At 34.5% G+C, this 20,189-nt stretch overlaps 1 long non-coding RNA gene across 11 annotated transcripts; it reads right to left on the bottom strand.

The window, feature by feature from the left end:
- Positions 1-4,112: 4,112 nt before the first annotated feature.
- LOC132311422 (uncharacterized) lies at positions 4,113-18,631 on the bottom strand. 11 transcript variants are annotated; one of them, XR_009482986.1, is made up of 9 exons: positions 17,310-18,621; positions 16,780-17,117; positions 16,438-16,497; positions 13,521-15,733; positions 12,464-12,553; positions 7,290-9,193; positions 6,100-6,375; positions 5,927-5,994; positions 4,113-5,827 (listed from the first exon to the last, which is right to left on the bottom strand). It is a non-coding gene; the product is annotated as an uncharacterized LOC132311422 (long non-coding RNA). The 11 variants fall into 11 exon arrangements; XR_009482989.1 differs by having other exon boundaries at positions 7,290-7,402; positions 9,171-9,193; positions 12,464-15,733; positions 17,310-18,618; XR_009482990.1 differs by having other exon boundaries at positions 7,290-7,402; positions 17,310-18,606.
- Between the last annotated feature and the right edge of the window lie 1,558 nt (positions 18,632-20,189).

The raw sequence follows: 20,189 nt of genomic DNA, 5'->3' as shown, positions 1-20,189 counted from the left end.
ATTTGCTCACAATACCAATCCCTATAATTTTAGCCTTTTGATTATCACCAAAGATCACATTTCCACCATCAAAGTTTTTCAGAGAGACAAACTTGGAATCATCACCTGTCCTGTGCCTTGAGCAACCAGTATCCACATACCATTTGTCATTAGTGTTACAGGCCTTAAAGGTTGTATACACCAACATACTTACTGCATTCATCCTTTTAGGCATCCACATCATCTTGGACTTTACAAGAGAACCTTTATCCTTAGCCTTCAGAACTTGCGTTATGTCAGATTTTTTCACATACATCTTGGTTACTTTGAAGTTTCTGATGGATGATATAATAAAATCACTTTCATTCAACCTTAAGTTGCTGTAGGTGTTGTCAAGTATATCATACTTTGATCTCAAAGGTTTTATAATTCGAAACCTTGCATACACCTCACCAGTAGTGGCCTTAACAAACACAGATTGGTTTTGTTTAAACTTGGTTGTAGTGTCACATATATAACCAATTCCAATCTTCCCAATCGCGTAGTGGATTGCTTCCAAATTTCAACCATCTTCAAAGACCTTTCTTCAAGAATCAGTGAAAGTTCTTCTCTACATCTTTTGGTGTTGGATTGAGACTTCCATAGACTTGAGAAGATAAGAGAAACAGAACACAAGGTTGACAGTTTAAGCTTAAAGTGTTTAACAAGAAGTTGTTTGGATTTCTGCAATTCTGAATTGAGGATTTTTATCTGCGACTTCTGTTGATTACACTTCACAGCAAGTCTCTCACACTCTTCAAGTATTTCTTCAATCTCTGAGTCACTGTCTTCTTCATCTTTAGTTATAACTTGAGGTGTTTCAAGAATAGCCATGAACAAACATTCATCTTCTTGTGATTCTTCAGGTTTGTCTTCTTCAGGTACTGAATCCCAATCTGAGATAAGAGCCTTCCTTCCAAATCTTCCCTTGAAGTTTGTTCCTTCATTCTTTCTCTGATTTTACCCTTTTGAAGTTAGATAATTTGAGACATAATGGCCAGGCTTACCACAACCATAACAAGTTAGGTTTTGAGATTGATTTCTCTTCTTAAACCCGAACTTCTTGAATTTCTTTGACATGTAGGCCATTTCATCCTCTTCAGACTTTGGTTCAGATTCTTCTACAACTTCTTTGGCTTTAAGTGCAACTTCTCTTCTTTGAAAAGTTGGAACACCAATTCTTATTTCATAGGCTGTAAGAGAGGCTTGAAGTTCATTAATTTTCATTTAAGACAAGTCTTTGTCTTCAAGAATTGTGACTTTAGCATTGAACCTATGTGTAAGAAACCAAAGTATCTTTTTACACACATCAGAGTCTTTAATGCCTTCACCAAAGGCCTTCATGTTATTGACAATATCATTAATTCTGAAAAGATACTCAGCAACTGTTTCCCTTTCTTCCATCTTACAAGCTTCATACTAAACTTTAAAGAGTTAAATCTTGTTTTCCTTGATAACATTATTACCTTCATGAGCAGCTTGAAGTGAGTCCCACATTTCTTTAGTTGTTTTACAATTCTTAACCCTAGTAAACTCTTGTTGCTTCAAAGCACAGAAAAACACATGTTTGGCTTTACCATCATTAGCCACAACAATTTTATCTTCTTCAGAAAGGTTATCAGGACTGAGAACCAAGATACCATGCACAGCAGCATGCCATACATCATAGGAATAAGACATTAAGAATGCCTCCATTCTTGTTTTCCATGAATCATAGTTTAAACCACTAAACCCTAGAGCTTTGTTTGTAACTTGGCCTTCATCCATTACAATGATCAACTATAGGCTTGTTAGAACTCTACACAGCAGACCAAAGCTCTGATACGAATTGTTGGACCAAGAGGGGGGTGAATTGGTCAACTCTTTGAATTTATAAACTTGAAAGCAATTAAAACAAGTACACAATAAGCATTGCAACAAGATTTACAAGGAAACCCTTTCAATGGGAAAACCTTGGTTCTTGGTCTCTGCCAATTCAATCATCCACTAGTTGTAAGCAAGCTGTTGCACACTCAGCTGTCTCACTCTCTGCACACACCCTTGTACAAAAGTAGACACTAGTTTTTACACACTCTACTCACACACTAGCTCAAAATAGTGAACACAATCACTCCCCCTGTCCTTAAAAAATTAACCTGGACCAAATAAGCTCTCACAGCTCATAACACACAGCATTACAGATGTATAACAGTGTAATCAAGTCCTTTTTACAATTGAAATAGGTTAGACAGCTCAAAATTCTAAGTCACTACCTCAAAACACTAATCTATTGAAGCTAGGGTTTGAGGGGTAAAATAGGAATTTCCCTTCAAGAAAAATTCAACAGCACCTTACACAGTCTTCTTTTACTATATTACTCATGTTCATAACTTTAAACAATGAAGTATAGCATGAGTTTATCACAAAGATCAATCACATCACATATATCAGTAAAACACAACTTTAGCCTTAGGGTTTGAACACTCAAAATCAAAACATACCACTTTTCTATCACAAGTCCAACTTCAACAATCTTGATTCATCAAAATATACTTGCTAGCAGTTAAATACCTCATAGAATAGCTAAGTATAACCAATTAGTACTTGAATCCAAGATTAAACCAGAAAAATAAGCTTAACTAGTGATCTCACAGTCCAAATCCATTTTTAGCATGTTTTCATCAAAAACACAGTACTGAGCAAGTGTAATAAGATGAATTATACCTGTGTCAACCCTCATAATAGACCACAGCAGCTTAGAACTCAGAATCACTACTCAAACCAACCCTTGCATCAATAGAAATGATAGCAACAACATCTTCTCAGTAAAAACACTAACAAAGCTTGAATTAGTGAGTTTTTCTTGCATGGATCATCATGAAACAACCCAAACAAATTTGTTCATTCAAGGCTCTCGAGAGTAATATAGCTGCATCTCACTTTTTCAGAGAATTCATAAGGCTTAAAACCCTAAAATCACTATAACAGTATATTTATAGTGTCACTAAATACACAAGGCCTCATACACCAAGAATGTACACTTGTCACCTTCAGCCAATGATTGTAAAAGGATAATTCAGATATTTTCGTGAGAGAGAACCAATGAAAGCAAGCCACCTCAGCTATTTTGTCACGTTTCACGCTAGAAATTACACCTCACAAGATAAAGCTGTAAATTCCATTATCATCCAGACTTAGCCTCCAAGAAATGAAATATTCTTGCATATACTATCTCTTTAGAACCACTGAGACGTGTCACATTCTTGAGCACAGCTAGAAATGACCAAAATGCTCTTGTAACATATTTTAATCTTCTCAGCAAAGTAAAGGTCCTAAGATTGTATAATTCACACTGTAGGTTCAACCAAGGCAATTCAGTGCAATGCAGCTACCTGAGTATACGTGTACATATAAAATACAGCTGAGAAAAGACCATAATACCCCTGAGACCACCTGTAGCCTATTTTCATATGATGAACCTTACTGAACACAGTAATTAAGCCTGAGCAGACTTCAAGTCAATAATGTACTATTTCAAATCACTACAAACAATGTGTTACACTGGAGTAAAAAACTATACTACCCCTGTATGATAATTCAAGCAATAAAACAATATGAATAAGCCCTCTAAAGCCTCAAATACACAGGTTTTTGACATTAAACAAGCAAACATACTTTAGTAAACTTCAAGGCCAATAGCAACATTCCTCAAGCTTTAGAGCATTAAATAAGTCTAGGTTATGAATTAAAGTATGCTAGATACTCTCATAACTCAAACAATACAAGCACAACATGCAATATATCCTAAAACACAAAGAAAGATCTAGTTTAAGGTTATACTACACTCCCTACCTCACTAGGGAAAGCAACCCTAGAATCCAAGAAGAAAATGTCACAAGTACAAAGTTTTGTTGCAAATGGAGTTCCCAAGCTTTTTCCCTTCTAGAGCTAGCCCAAAAAAGTGGAAGGAAAGTGAAGAAAATGAAGGTATAAGGTGGAGCTCCAATGGAGTTAGAGAGAGAAAGTTAAGAAGAAGAAAAAGATTAGGAGAAATATGTGTAAGTATAAATGATATATATCATAAACACCTACCCTAACACTACCTCTCTCACATACCACCATCCACACCCTCCACTTGTCATCATCTTAGCTCTCCACATGTCACCAATCCCCTTCAACACATGGTCCAATTAAAACAAGACACTTGTCCCAACTTTCCCTTAATTGCACAAAAGACCATCCAAATAATATATCTATAAGATAATCACACCATTGCCCCAAATGAAAATATCTTCAAAAGATATTCACACAAATAACCCCAAAAATAAAAATGTCCCCAAAACATAATCGCACAAATACACCCAAATAACAAGAGTTAAAAATGCTTACAAGTGCAATATAAATCCATAATGACATGAGAATAAAATATGCGAGGATGAAATGAATGAAGTGTTGGAAACCATTCCCGAACACTTGACTCGGTCTTGGGCTCACATGACCCGAAGACGGAAAAGAAATAAAATAAAATAAAATAAACAAAAATGATGAAGAAAGAAAAGAAGATACGGTCATCACAACATTGGTGGTTGAGACCTGGTTCTTTTCAAGGGTAAGATGAGAGCCAAGCATGGTATGGGATTAGGCTAGGTGGTACAGTGGGAGGAGGGAGTGGGGAAGGGAGAGAATGTGATTTGTTCTAACCCATATCTCCTGCTATCTACAGGGAAGGGTGAGATTGACTGGTGATTTATTTACATGAATAACTTGACTGCCCAATTGTAGAGGTTTGGAATGATTATTGCCCTGAGATCGGAAAGAAGATGGAGAAACACAAATATTGGTATGTTTGCATCATCTGGTTAATGACTCCACTGAAGCTTGAGATTCCTTTCTTTTTCCTCAATTGCCAGTCTCATTCTTTTCTCTCTTTTTATTATTTTATTTTATTTTTTTTATTTTTTATTTTTTGCAGCAAGACTTTATTTTCTCAACTACAAGAACCTCTTCTATTTTAAAATATAATATATATATATATATATATATAATGGCAGAGACAACGTGGCGGCCAGATCCGATATATATATAATGTAAGTACAGGTTGCTTAAAATAAATAAATTCTTGAAAATTAGACACAAACCTAAAACTAACTGGCAAATTAACAAGCAATAATTACTAAAACTAAAAATTAAACTTACTTTAAAGAGAACATAAAATCAAAATCAAAAGAAAACAAAAAAGTATATAAAAAAAGAAAAGATTAAGAAAAATAAATAATAGGTACAGACCCTAGCTATGTTTAACTGATTAGGAGTGTGGGTTTTTGGTTCATTAAGAAACTCCAGAGGGATGAATGATGCCACTCTCTCATGCTTGGAAGTTGGCTGCAGCTTCCCCATAGTAGTTGCCTCCTATATAATGCGGTGACAATGGGGGTTTCTTGTCCATCTCTAAATGGGGGGAGAGAGAGACAGAGAGACAAAATTGCAAAATTCAGCCCCTAGCCTAATAACATGGAAATCAAATACTCGCAAAACATATTGAACAACTCGATCAAGTTTATATAGTTTTAGGAAGGAACAAACTTGCAAAGAGGTCATATAGGGACTAGGGTTGACGAGTCTTAGTGCTCTATAGACTTCAAAAGGATCAGCAAATCTTCGGCGTTCAAACCGTTGACTTAATACAACCTGGAAAATATCCCCTGCTAGAGTATGCTCTTTCGCTTGCAGTACTGCATTCTCGTATTCTTCACTTGTCATGTTTGACTTCTTCAATGACGGACCAAATTTACATGCAGATAACTCCACAGTAGCTGAAGGCAACTTTGGCCTAAAAGATGAGAAGTAAAGAAAATAACATATACATAAGCATGAATGACATTACAAAAACCATTACTATGATACAAAAAAGAGTTCAACAGTTACTCACGGATCAATATCCTGTACTTTGGAAACCATTATTTTCAAGCGCTTAATTCCGTCAGCATATGCCTGCTCCTGGGAGTAAATAATTAAACTAATCAAATTCTGCATGTTTGCAAGTAAATTATTCAATAAATAATTTCAACAAATGCATTTACATATATACATAAAGTAAAGCACCTGTGGAGTTGTAGAGGATGCGGTGGCTGAAAGGGGCCTTTCATATCACAAGGAATCAATGGATGCGGGTGAGTTTGTTGCTCACTAGCACAGTGGTTGTAGTGGGCACCAGTGTAAGCACAATTAACGTCCAGGTCAAATTTACATTCGGAACCACCGAAAACGAATCCATCACATCTCATTGAGTAGGCATTGCAGTAAGCTGATTTTTTATCAGAAGAATGAGGATGACTTGCTCCATGAGGTGATTGAGCAAAAAGAGCGAGGGGATGTTCCCTGTGAAACAAATGATTTATTGATTTAACCATTGTAATTGTATTACGTAACAAATCATTTAACAATTAAAACAGTAGTTAATTTTAACAATTATAACAAAGCTTAATTTAATTACAAAAAAGACAGACAAAATAAAAACAATTGGAGTACATCAATAAAACTCATGTATATGGGGAAGGAAAAAAAATACAATGTATAACTCATTTACATCAAAGGAAAAAAGAAGAGTAATATACCTTGCTCAATTCCTTTTTCTCTACTAACAAAGCAAGAAAATCTTTCGAATTTTTAAATAATAAATCTTTTAATTGGACAAGAACAACACAGTTTTGAAAAAGAAATCTATACCCAATTGTTTTTCAATTAATAAAACATATAAACTATAATTGTTTAAGTTGGTTTTAAATAGATACATCGGGTCTAGATAATATGGTTAGTGGCAGGATAACCGTAACATGGAACAAATAATTTAACACTATTAATAGTAATTGGCTAACAATAGAAAAGGACATTCACTACAATTCAAAAGAACATGCACAAAAATTTATCATTTTATGTCTTAGTACACCACGTTGGTCGCATTAATGATGCGTTCAATAGTCTTCCAAAGAAAACAAAAATGATAAGATAAGCATGAATATATTTTGCAACCGTAGACTTGAAAGTGTATAAAACATAATAATTCTACTTATTTTTTTAAATAAAATATTTTAAAATACCAAGATAGAAAAACCAAGGATAAAAAAATTAAAAATTAATGGATCGGCATATGAATAAAAGTAAAGAATTATAAAAATAAAAAATAAAAAACAATAGGAGTATATGAATAAAACTCCTGTATAAGAAGAAAGAAAACAAAAAATTGAAAATGCGCTACTCATTTACATCAACGGAAAAAAGAAGATCAACTTAACCTAAATTCCTTTTTCGCTACCAACAAAGCAATAACAACTTTTGATATGGAGATTCTGCAAAGAAATAAATCAGCCATAACAACTTTCGATATCTCTAAATCATCTTTGGGTACCTGAAAATATGGCAGATGAGACTAAGCCCATTAGGAAAGATCTAACAAGCACCTCTAAGAGGTTTTGTGCACAAGTTCATAACAGCAATGGAAAGGTTCCAATAATTAGAAACATGCTATATATGAAAATTAAGATCACGAGCAAAGTATAAGATGTATAATTTCATGCTTCTTCGGTAAAAGAGTATAGTTTAATGATGATTCCAAATATAGAGCAAGTTCTCAAGATTAGGTCAAAATGTAATGAACATTTAGAACATAACTAAACATTAATCGAGAAGAATTTAAGTAAAATCACTCAAAGGGCTACATATTAGAATAATCTCTACCTCAATTAAACATGAAAGTGAAATGGTGAGACGACGATTGTGATAACGATAATCTACAGATTTCCCGTTTCCTTGTCTTCCTCTTCCTCTTCTTTTTCTTCTTCTTCTTCTCTCTCTCTCTAGTAGTTGAACCCCTCTATCTCTTTCTCGGTTCTCTCTTCACTCTCTGCTTTTCTTGTATTCCTCTTTCTCATATGATGCATATAAGTACATGAGAAATAACAACAGGTGTAGTGGTGTGGTAGACACGTGTCTAAGTGCATGAGGAAAGAGTTTATGATCAAGACAACTGTCCCCTTGTTGACACGGAGATGCCACCTCACAATCTACTACATCTTCCACAAATTCTACAATCTCGACAATTAATTAGATAGTCCACAATAGCCTCTAATATAACTCCTAAGAATGTATACAAATCACACTTGTGCCCCACAATTCTAGCAAATGATTAAAAAAAATCCCAAATAAAGTCACTTAACGATTTAAAACCTAATTCAAAATCAGGGGTGTTACATTTTTGCCGCTCCTTTCTCTCTCTCTCTCTCCCTCTAGATATATATACACACACACAACAATTTCTATTATATATATAACAATTATATTTAAGAACAAATTATTTAACACTTGTAATTGCATTATGGTCCAAATAATTTAACACTTGTAACAATGGTTAATTTAATTACAAAAAAGAAAACTCCAATACAAATATTACTTATGCCTAAAGGCCACGTTTATCGCATTGATGATCCATTTAATGTTATGATATAGATGAAAAAATTGAGAAGTTAAGCATAAATGTATTGCATAATCAATAATGTTATTAATAACTTTATCAATGTAAGAGTTATTGTGAAAGTTATTTTGTTCTCTCCTTGGAAAGAACTCTTCAATAATGTCCAAGAGCTTTGGCAATTTTAAATTTTAAAATTACGTACTTTGGCAATTTTAAATTTTAAAATTACGTAACATGTAAATCTTATGACTTTTTTAGAGGGATATATTTTAGAAATTAGGGTATGAATAGTTCCAAAAAGAGTAGGAAAAGTGGTCATCTCACTTAATCAACTTATTATTGCAGTCAATCTACAATGTTTTCTTTCCTTCAATCATGTACAAAGTTTGTTATAGCATATCTAAATTTAATGGCAATATGAGTTGTGAAAAACTTCATTAATCATTTTTAACATATATTAAGAAAAGAATTGTAATAAAATGTAATGAAATCTTTGATGAAAAAGATCTAAGAGAGAGAAGAGAAGTCAAGGATAAAAACAGTAAGAGTTAATGGATGGGTATATGAATAAAACTAAAGAATTATAAAAATAAAAACAATAAGGAGTACATGAATATAATCGTTTGTATGAGAAAAGTAAATAAAAAATAAAAAATTTACATTGCACAACTCATCTACATCCAAGGAAAAAAGAAGAGCAACTTACCTTGTTTAATTCCTTTTCTCGACCTACAAAGCAAGAAATATTTTTCGAATTTTAAATGGTAGTAATCTTTTCAATTTGGACAAAAACAATGCATTTTTGAAAAAGAAAAACTCAGTTTTTTCTTCAACTTTTACGGTCTTGTTGAGTTCAAGATATATAAACTAAACCTTTTTAAGTTGGTATTAAATAATACATCGAGGTGCCAAATAATGTGCCGGTTAGTGGCACGATAACCGCATTTTCCACACAATCATATTTAGAATTACATTAAATCATGCATATCACATATAATCAAATAATAATGGATATAATATAATTCTACTCAATCATATACATATATATATATATATACATATATATATATATATATATTACTTATTAGTTAACATTTATTTTTGGGAAAAGTGCAAAAAACCCCCCTGCACTATTAGGGTTGTGCAACTAACTCCCTTGAACTACATAAAAACCCCTTCAACTAACAAATTTTTGCATTTAACCCCCTTAACTAACAATAGGGTGCCGGAAAAGCCAAAAGACCACATTACCCTCAATTAAAACGACATAGTTTGAAGAATTATACAAGCATTGATATATATATATATATAGAGAGAGAGAGAGAGAGAATTATACAAGCATTGATATATATATATATATATAGATAGAGAGAGAGAGAGAGAGAGAGAGAAGAAGAAGGGAGAGATGAGGAGAGAAGACGGTGATGTGATGGCTCGGCCGTGGATGATGGCGACGGCGATGTGATGGCTCGGCCGTGGATGATGGCGACGGCGACGAGCTCGGCAGGATTGAATCGACTGTGGATGATGGATTGAATCGGTCGTGGAAGAACTGCGGCAGTGAGCTCGCTAGTTGAAGTGGCGGCAGCGGCGGTGGTTGGCTGTGATAAGGAACTGCTGCTCAGATGGTGGAAAGCTCGACTATGGCCGACGAGCAAGGGGGCTTCGGACTGAGGCCGGCGAGCAAGAGAAGCTCAGCTAGCGCAGCGGTGGACAGCCCCATCAGGTCCGGTGTCTAGTTCAGACCCTATACTTCCGACGTACTCAATTTCAGGTCCGGCTAAGCTTCATTCTATCAAAACAGTTCGGTGAGCTTCATTCTAATCATCACCAACCAAACCATTGATATCGGCCACCGTCGAGGTTCAAAGACCAAACCAAAAGCTACGGCAGCTCTGGCCACAGCTTACATCATCCACAACCTCCGGTGAGCTTCCCTATATTTCAGAACTGAGTATTTCAGTCCGGTGAAGATGCTACATCAATCAACTGTTCCGGCGATAGCTCAAATCAATGAGACCCAAAACTGAAAGCTCTGAGCTTGCATTCAAGTTCCGGTGACCAAGGCTTTACACCTTTTTATTTGGCACACCAGAGACAGAAGGAAGAGCTAGAGCGACCAGAGCACTTGGTACCGTATCACACCGAGATACAATGAGCAACCAGATTGCCGCCTTTCGACCGGGTTTCATCACTCCTTTAGGCAAAAATAAAGCAAGAAAGAGAGAAGTTCCGTCTAGAGAGAGCAATTGGTCTTTTGCGCTTGGAAACTCAAATAATTCACACTGAACCACACACCACTAATCGTCAAACCCAATTGAAACCACAAACCCTCCACTGCTGTTAATCTCAGATCAGGAATGAAGAAGATGATGTTCGCACGAATTGCTCCGGCGTATTTTCAGAAACCCTTTTAATTGATGGCCATCACACTTTACGGATGAAAGATAGAATTTGATAGCCACTGTACGGATGAAAGATTCTAGGCATACCCCTTCATCAGCAGTGGATAGCAGCTTGTACTGGTTTAGTGTTTCTTCATCATCTCGACCTTATGGATGGTGTTTTTTTTATTTTTTAAGGGGTTAGGGATTGTTTGGTGGGTATTGGACTATTGGAAATCCAACCCCTCCTCCGACCTCAACCCGTCGCCGTCGCCAGAACAGCACCACCACTTCCATCTCTTTCTCCCTCAATCCCCTGTCGCAGAAGGGCATTATTGTCTGAAAAATAAAGTTTGTTTATCGCGTGACAATCACGCGCTCATTTTTGGACGGTCGGTGGCCGGATGGAGTGATCTGCAACAAATTTGTATAGTTTAGGGGTCTTTTTGCAATTTTGATAGTTTAGGGGGTTAGTTGCAAGTTTCCCAATAGTTCAGGGGGTTTTTTTGCACTTTTCCCTTTATTTTTTTGTATCTTAAGTAGAAGCATATAATAGAAACAACGCAAGAAATAACTTTTTTTTTTTTTTTTTCCTAGTTGGTACTCATATACATGTCTCTTCTGAGACTTGAACACTTGACCTCCCTTTGGGAAGTAAGAGGCTGATACCGCTAGACTACTAACCTGTTGATGCAAGAAATAAATTGTCTTAAGCTTTTTGAAAAATATATGTTTTGCATGGTAGTTAAGATAAATAAATAGTATACTAATATGCATATGAGATAATTAATAATATGCTAAAAATAATTAATTAAATATTCAACTCAAATATTTAATCAATCTGCAAAAAATAATAATAACAAATAATTAAATAAAGAACCTGGGTCGAGACTAGCATTTAATACTATGTCTTTAAGACAATTTATGCCCCGCGTAGTGTTGACGGTGTCACACCCCAAAATTACTTCCTTCCTGATCAATAATATAAACCACAAGCACGTAAAAGCCTAGGTCCAAATACAACTATTTATACCTTTGAGTCAACGAGTTACCAAAGTTCCATAGCGTATCAATATGAACCAAAACATAAATATAGTAACTAATTTTATACACTAAATATCTCGTTAAATAATCTATCTCCAATAAATAATGATATGCGTAACTATGTAATCACTGTCAAGTACTAACTATATCTCCTACCCCTCAATCCATCATGGGCTTCTATAGGATACGATAGTCCCATTTGCTAATTTGAGTCTCACAGAACCAAAAATTACTTGGCCCTTTAGATATCTAATGCAAATGAGAACATTGTGTTTCACATATGATTTGAAGGGTATGTGATGATTTCAACAATTTACTTACTTTTATATTTCCATCTGGTAATTTCCCGTATTGCTGTGCCAAATGCCATGTAAAAAATTTACCCAAAAAAAAAAAAAAAAAAAAAGAAAAGAAAAAAAGCTGATTCAATTTACAGTGACCTATAGTCACCCCTTAACTAGATGTAGCAGGTTATTCTCTTTATAAGAGCAGTAAAGACTAAAGAGAACTAAGCAATTTATCACGGGATCTATATCAAATTGATCTCACAAAAGATAAAAAAGATAATTACCTGGAGAATTCCAACAACATCAAATTTGTCAATTATTGTCATCGACTGCACTTGGTGCAAATTAGGAAGTGTTAACAATAATTCCACGTTCTGCAAAAAATCATTAGCTTTATAATAATTGGACATTGGTGTCCCTAGTATCAAATAAAACTAATAAACAATGAATTGGTGCATGTATGATTCTTTGTAAATCATACAAAGAATCTGTTATGACAAACGCAGCGAACCCAAGATAGAATCAAGAATCACAACAAAAAAGTAAACACACCACACAAAGAACACAAAGATTTATACGTGGCTTGGCAACACCCTACGTCCACAGTGGAGATCCGGCAAAAGTTTCACTATATGTAAAGTCGGAGATTATAAATTTTCAGCCCCTCACTCTGTTTCTATACGAATTTCAAATTCTCTCTTACACCAGTCCAAACACCAAACACCCTTATATATCGGGCTACGAGAGACTAATTAGGGTCCATGACCCATGAGCAAAAAACCGGGTCAAAACTTTTCCTTGGGCCCAAGCCCCCTAACCCCCAGAGCTTTGATGGGCTTAGGCCCACACAAAGCTTATCCAACGGGTCGTGAGCGATCACAACGCGACCCGGCACGAAATTCTGGCCACAACATCACAGAATCACTTTTGTGGTCCCACACGTGTTTCAATTTTAATTATGAGAGTGACGATAAGATTTCAATACTTTACCTGGATACTCTAAAAGCTTAAGCTATTAGAGAGGGTATAACTTTAAATCCTTCAAAATTCTAACTGGTGCAAGGCCTAAGCTGGGATTCTGACAGCCTCTTATATATCATCAAAACAATAACAACACACACATTGCAAGAAAATAACAAGGAAAAAAAAAATTCTCATTTTTGTTAATTTTAATCGGAAAATTGAACGTTTGGCATAGCCACATAGGATATCTTCCAGGAGTTCATAATTTGATTTATTTAGTTAAATATATTTTTTTCAAGTATACAGTTATTCCCCTATAACAAGGATTATTATTTACCCATATCAAAATTCTCAAACATAGCAAGAAGAACAACTCACCTTCGACGCGAAGCAATCATCTCAAAAAGTATACCTCAAACCTTCAAGTTTTCCCATTTTACAGAGGTCATCAATGAAGAGCCTCACTTGCACACCCTGATCAGCAAAATAGATGAGGACGCTCATAAGGACTGTTTCTTTGTCTATCAAAAATGTCACCCACCAGAGAAAGTTTAGAGATCTGCATCCAAACGCAAGACTGGTTGATAATAATCCAAGAACCCAGCCACTTTCAAGAAGACTGGTTGATAATAATCCAAGAACCCAGCCACTTTCAAGAAGACAAGTATAAAGGGAAATTTGGTCCATTTAGAGAGAAATGAAAATAACCTCAAAGCACACGGTTTGTATCCAATACGAGAAGACAATAAAAGGAACATTTGAAATAGTCCATCCATCAAGTACTTTCAATATATTACCAGAATCTGCCTGCCAGTCTGATGGCACAATTCCACTTTTCAACCTCCAAAGTCTCCCATCTCAATAGACCCTCTACTTCATGAATCTAATATTTTCAATCTCAACTTTCTTCAATTCCATATCTTTTATCTTTTTCAACCAGTTCCATGTTCTGCTTCATATCTGTTATAAGTTTTTGAATTTTTAAATCAAATGTATCATCTCCACAAATTCTTTAAAGCCACTTCAAATTTAAACCCATGTTTTCAGCCTCTTTCACAGTGCAATAGTAGATTTTCAAGTCATAATATATTGAGAATCCTTAGGCAACTTCATGTGAAGCCTTTTAGGATGGAGGACCAAAATATTCATGACTTCAACATTCTTCTCTAAGACCCCATTGAAGCAGCAATTGCATATCATCTCTAACCACAGCAGCCTCCATGAACAAATAGGCCACCTTAATAGGCCAACCTAAGGCATATGGCTATCCATTGTTGCTTGTTACTTGCACACTAGTTTCAAATATGATTGAATAGACTTGCCAGATTGATCGAGGAGCAACTGTCTCTTTACGAATATTGAGTGTCTTGATTTGTCGCACTAGAACAAAGATCATTTCCCAGTGTTTAGACTGAAAAAATGTGCAGCTGCTCTTACCCCGATTTTAATACAAATAATGTGGTAAACAATCCATGATGACACTGAAGATATCAACCCCAAAAAAAATCATTGACAGTTGAATGAAGATAATAGAAGTTAAATCCATACAAAACAATCATACACTACCATAGATTATCCGAGTAAACTCTATCTGGACATTAGTGGACAATCTTTGCAATATCCCCGTGCTTGTTGATTGTTGCTGTTGAGGTCAGTCAGTTCTATCCGGACATTAGTGGACAATCTTTGCAATATCCCCGTGCTTATTGATTGTTGCTCGGAGGATCGGGGCTAGACTCTGTTCACAGTTGTGCCACTAGATTGGTAACTGTCGCTTGTATCATCAATCCAAAGCACACTGAGGAGGACCACTGACCATTGTTTTTTCCTTTTCTTGGTAGCATCAACCAATTCCATGTTCTGCTTCATATCTGTTATAAGTTTTTGCATTTTTAAATCAAATGTATCATCTCCACGAATTCATTAAAGCCACTTCAAATATAAACCCATGTTTCTTGAAGATTGCTTGATGGGTAGGAGTAGCGTAAACCTTTTTTTTTTTAATCACCAACCAAACAGAACAGAGCAACAATGAAGTGGCTAAAGAGCCAGAAACAAAAGGAATGAAACAGTCCAAATACATTATGCGAGTAAACACTTCTTGCTCTCAAATAGCCATACAAGTGTCTGCTGTTGAGTTCAGCCAGCTCTACCCAGACTTTAGTGGGAAATCTTTTGCAATACCCCCATGCTTGTTCATTATTGCTTGGACAATCAGGGCTAGACTCTGGTTTGTGCCACTTGATTGGTAGCTCTCACTTGTATCATCAAAAACACACTGAGGAGCACTTACCATTGTTTGAGCTTCATGCATGGGAGAGTGTTGGTTGTTACTTGGATTTCTTGAGCACAAGTAGTACTTGGCTGATCAGTGACATCTTGGGCTCTCTCTTCACTTTCCAGTTATGCTGTTTCTTCTGGAGAATGACTGGTGAGCTACTTGCATGAATAAATTAATTGTCAAATTGTAGAGGTTCTGATTGATTATTGCCCTCGGATCTGAGAGATGGAGAAATACGACTATTGGTCTCTTTGCATGACCTGGTTAATGACTCCACTAAGCTTGAGCTTCCTTTCTTATTCCGAGTTGTCTGTCAAAGAATAAACCAACCTGTAATCATCTAGAGTAAAACTGCAAAAAAGTCACCAATCCAGAGGATGATGAATAGGGATACTCGTTAAACGCACAAGAATCAGACACTGAAAGACTAAAATATGAACAATGATTAAAAAAATTGGCCTAGGCTATAATTTCACAGATATAAAATCTCACGTCTAACACATCTTTTAGCAAACACCACGTACGTTTCAGAAACAAAGTCCACAAAATAAGTTTTAACATATTTCCTTTTGTTGAAGCAAGACTTCTTTATCGAAGTTTAAATACTACTGCTACAGCACTTGTATACCAAAGTAAAATCTTTAGCACCAGTGTTAATAAACCTGAACAAAAGAACACGTCAATGAATCAAGTGACAATATGACTCCAAGAGAAAATGCACATCATTAAAACTTATTATGCTGCATTAGTATTACATTAGAAGAAGCAATAGTTAAAAGTCATGGCTGATTAGACACTTCATTTACCCTTTTGGGAGTAATTGGGGTCTACTTCACCAATTAAACACATTTTATGCCAAAAGAACACAACAACAAAGGGGAACATTTGTAATTGTGATGGAAAAGTTACTGTCACAAAAAATTTATTTTAGCGGCGTTAATTGTCAATGGGTGTTAACCAAATATGAAAGGATATGATAATAGCCAACCGCTAAAAGTCTTGCCGAATAGGTACCTTTTAAAGTGTAGGGTTGCTAGTTGTTTCAGGAGGTGGAGACAACGTGGCGGCTAGATCCTGTAAAGATATATATATATATATATATATATATATATATATATATATTTATATATATATATATATAAGTACCGGTTGCATTAAATAAATAAATTCTTGAGAATTAGACACAAACTCAAAACTAACTGGCAAATTATCAAGCAATTAATTACTAAAGCTAAAAATTAAAATTACTTTAAATAGAACAGAAATCGGAATAAAATTATACAAATAAAAAATAAAAAAAATAAAAAAAAAGTAAAAAAAAAAAAAGAGGAAAATAAATAATAGGTGCAGACCAACCTAGCTATGTTTGCCTGAATGGGAGTGAGGGTTTCTGGCTCATGATGAAACTCCAAAGGGAAGAATGATGCCACTTTCTTATGCTAGGAAGTTGGCAGTAGCTTCTCCACAGTAGTTTTCTTCCCTTGAAGGTTCTTGTGTCCATCTCTCAATGGAGAGAGAGAGAGAAAGGGAGCCTACGGCATGCTCGGGCATTTCTCCTACATGAAGGTCCAGCTTCACCTTGGGGTTTTCTACCAGGTCTTTTTCTTGTCTGTGAGAACTCTATCTCTAATTCTACTTGGATCTGTTTTGAGAGTTTGAAAGACCCTCTTAAATAGCTCATGCATAGCACGGGCCTGAAAGTCATAAGATTTTCATTCAATTAAAAGAAATAAACTGAATATTCCTTTATATACAGAAAATTTAGAAGATAATTTTCTTAATCACTCGATCTCATAAAATAGACGAACAAAGCACGAGCAGACTGCTAGCTTATAGCTTAAAAAACAACATAATAAGCATCCATATAAGAAAAAGTAATGAGAAACCTTTCCGACATCATTCCGTCCTAACTCAACCAACAAAATGTGTTTTGCACACTGTTTTTGAGCGTTTAGCTGCTGCATTTCCATCCCTTCAACCAACTGTCGATTAAGGATCTTCCCGTCAATGAGAAGGGTACACATCCTTGTTAGTCAGTATCTCACAATAAAAAATTTACACATGAGAATTTGAAAATGAATTGTTTACCACATAAAAATTTTACACATGAGAATTTGCAAATGCCCAAAGCTTGCAAACATTCTAAGCCAAGAAAGGCTGACCTAAGTTTTCTAGGAACCTCATATGAAAGTAATTAAGAGCAATCATTTAATAGTTTACATTCTTTACACGCGTAATAATCTCTGGGCTTGAAGCAACTAGAATACACCCCCGGGCCTAATAACATGGAAATCAAAATTAAAATTAAGATTTTGATTTAATACTCCCAAAATACATTGAACAATTGGATGAACTCAGACAGTTTTAGATAGGTTTAGGTAGATAATACATGCACTGGGATTTATGACTCTCAATGCACATTAGACATAATTCTGTTTTGTGTTATATAAAAAATAAATTAAAAAATTTGAAGAGCCACAGTGAAATTTAATGCGTTTCACAAGTTCATGTCAATTGTCATTGTCTGCAAATATCAACCCTATCAAAGCACGACTTGGAGGAAAAAATTGAAATATTACCATTCAATTGGTGAAAATGGAAGTATTAATTGAAATTTGGGTCCACGCCCAAATCACATTTCATAGCAAATTCCAATGTACAAACACAAATTGGCTTGATATATAGGATGGTTAATATAACATGCCCAATTACTCATATATGAAATTAATCTCTAAAAGGCAAAAAATACACTTAAATTTACTGATTAATATTTGTCCCACTAATTATTTATCGTCAAAATAAATCCCATTTCATTAAGCAAATCAAATTTTGTATGTATGAGAGGGAGGAGTAGAAGAACCAGCAGCCACCTCGTCGAGCCTTTTCTTCTCGCAGCCCGAGCCCGCCAAGACTGGAGGTCGGAGACGCGGCAGAGGCGGTGGTGGAGGTGGTGTTGTATTCCGCTGGGAAGAGCTTCTTCTACTACTTTGTCACGTTGTTCTCTCTTCTTGTCTTTCTCGGAAAAGACTAGCAACAAAATCCCTATGATTTTTAATTAAGTTCTTTTTTATATAATTTCTCTCTTATACTATTTGAGTACTATTTTTTTTATTTTACCTTTGACATTATTATTTTATTTTGATGTGTCTATATGGTATTTACTATTATTGGTTTAGGAAAAGTATGAAATCGTACAGTTAATATGTGGAGCAGGGATCCAATCATAGTTAGTAAAATACAGTACGGAAAAAATACGAGTTCGAAAACGTATAAGTATAATTCGATATTTTTTTAAAATACGTTTAAAAAATTTGGCAAAAAAATACAGACACGTAAAAATATGAATATGGATACATACGTGTATAATACGTTATATATTCTAAAAATTCGGCTATACATATCTTATTATTTTCTTTTATATATATATATATATATATATATATATATATATATATATATATTTGTAAGGATAATAAAGAATATGTAACAAATAATGAAATAAATATATTACAATTAATACTATCACAATAATCATAAAAAAAAAATTATAAGTATATAACGTAATATTCTACTAAAACATCTAGGGAGTGTGGTGATCTACAAACTTCTAAAATAATAATAATAATAAAGATATTAACAAAATTTAAAAGATCTCACAACAAAACAAAAATCTATAAATATCTACAAACATCAATAAAAACTTATAATTCTTCAAGATTATAGTGTTCCATAAATATATATATATATATTTCATTGCTTTGATTAAATATCATAATTGGAGTGACAACAATAAGAAATTGCACAACAAATAACATTATTTTGATGGATGGCTATACCAAGCAAAAGAAGGTAGAAAACACAATAGTTTGCACAACAAATAACATTATTTTGATGGTTTAAAAAATAATGGCTCTACCAAGTAAAAGAGGGTAGAAAAGATAATATTTTATATTTTAGAAAAATACGCTATTAGAAATGTGAATTTTGTAAACAAAAAAAATAATAATTAGGTTACGAATTAAACGGAGTAACCAAAACGAATAAACGCATTAGATACGGGGTGATGAAAAAAAACGCGTATTTTACCGTATCTTTCAACTCTAATCGGCAAACGAAAATATTTTTTCAAAATTCGTACGTACGCGTTTAATTCCCGTATCATACGCGAATTAACTAACTTAGGATCCAATTAATCAATTTGATTAAGGACATGTAGTCCATTGATAAATTTGTCCAATTTAGGGTTTTTAATTAAAAAAAAAAAAAATTACTTTTTTTAAATAGTCTTTTTGTATCCTATTTGGATGTGATTCTATTGATATACCTTTGCCATTATTTATTATATTTACATAATGAAATTTGAGTGATTCTTATTCAATTTAGAGTATTAATAGAATTTATGTATAAATTTATATAATATTATTATGAGTAAAGTGAAATAAACCCCCCTTTCAACTATACCTCAATAAGCAAAAAAACCCCTTGAATTTTTAAAGTAGCAGAAACCCCCCCTATACTTGGTTGTCTGGTTGCAACTAACCCATCCCGATGGGCCGATCATTTTTTAAGGTTTGTCGGGCACGTGATTAGGAATATTTGATTAAAAGACCATACAGCCCTTATGGAATGTAAAAGACCAAACAGCCTTTGGTTGGTCACTCAATAGTCCAATACCCACCAAACAATCCCTAACGCCTTAAAAAAAACAAAACAAAGAAACACCATAGATCAGGTAAGGATGAAGAAGACGATGTTCGCATCCACCG

This window comes from Cornus florida, unplaced genomic scaffold (assembly GCF_030987335.1).
Source record: "Cornus florida cultivar Cherokee Brave unplaced genomic scaffold, ASM3098733v1 CherokeeBrave_3.0.0_Hap2_Chr06, whole genome shotgun sequence".
In the NCBI taxonomy this organism is placed as follows: Eukaryota; Viridiplantae; Streptophyta; class Magnoliopsida; order Cornales; family Cornaceae; genus Cornus; species Cornus florida.
This window is presented reverse-complemented; position numbering and strand designations above follow the sequence as displayed.